Source organism: Mastomys coucha, unplaced genomic scaffold, assembly GCF_008632895.1.
Source record: "Mastomys coucha isolate ucsf_1 unplaced genomic scaffold, UCSF_Mcou_1 pScaffold21, whole genome shotgun sequence".
Lineage (NCBI taxonomy): Eukaryota > Metazoa > Chordata > Mammalia > Rodentia > Muridae > Mastomys > Mastomys coucha.
The window spans coordinates 112558691-112559361 of NW_022196904.1; positions in this window are offsets into that span (position 1 = coordinate 112558691).

Sequence of the window (671 nt, forward strand, 5' to 3'; positions counted from 1 at the left end):
GGGTATATAAATACTTTTGAAATATATAAGCTGTTCTGAAAACCATAGTATAGTGTAAAAATATGAAACAAATAATACTACTAACAGAGAGGCTGAGATAGGAGAAGCAAGATTTCAAGATCTTCATATTGTACACAGCCAGACACTGTCACGAACAAACAAGCTAAAAGTGTATATAGATTGTACAATATTGCACTTATTTCTCCAATTACCAAATTAGAGAGACCACTGGATGACAATCAACAAGTTTCTAATTTCTCATATTTTTGGATTTCAATCGATTAGGATATGTTGGTAATATTAATTTTCATATTAAGAAAAAGTAATTGTCACTCCCTGTTGTTTTTGTTGTAGGAGGTGGAATTAGGTTTGTGTGGATTTGTTGAAAGATTACTTTCTTGATTCTTCTAGGGTATAGTTTTGCTTCTTATGTTTTCCATCTATTATCCTTTGTAGGGCTGGATTTGTGGAAAGATAGTGTGTAAATTTGGTTTTGTCATGGAATATCTTGTGTTTTCCATCTATGGTAATTGAGAGTTTTGCTGGGTATAGTAGCCTGGGCTGGCATTTGTGTTCTTGTAGGGTCTGTAATGACATTTGCCAAGGATCTTCTAGCTTTCATAGTCTCTGGTAAGAAGTCTGGTGTAATTCTGATAGGCCTGCCTTTATGT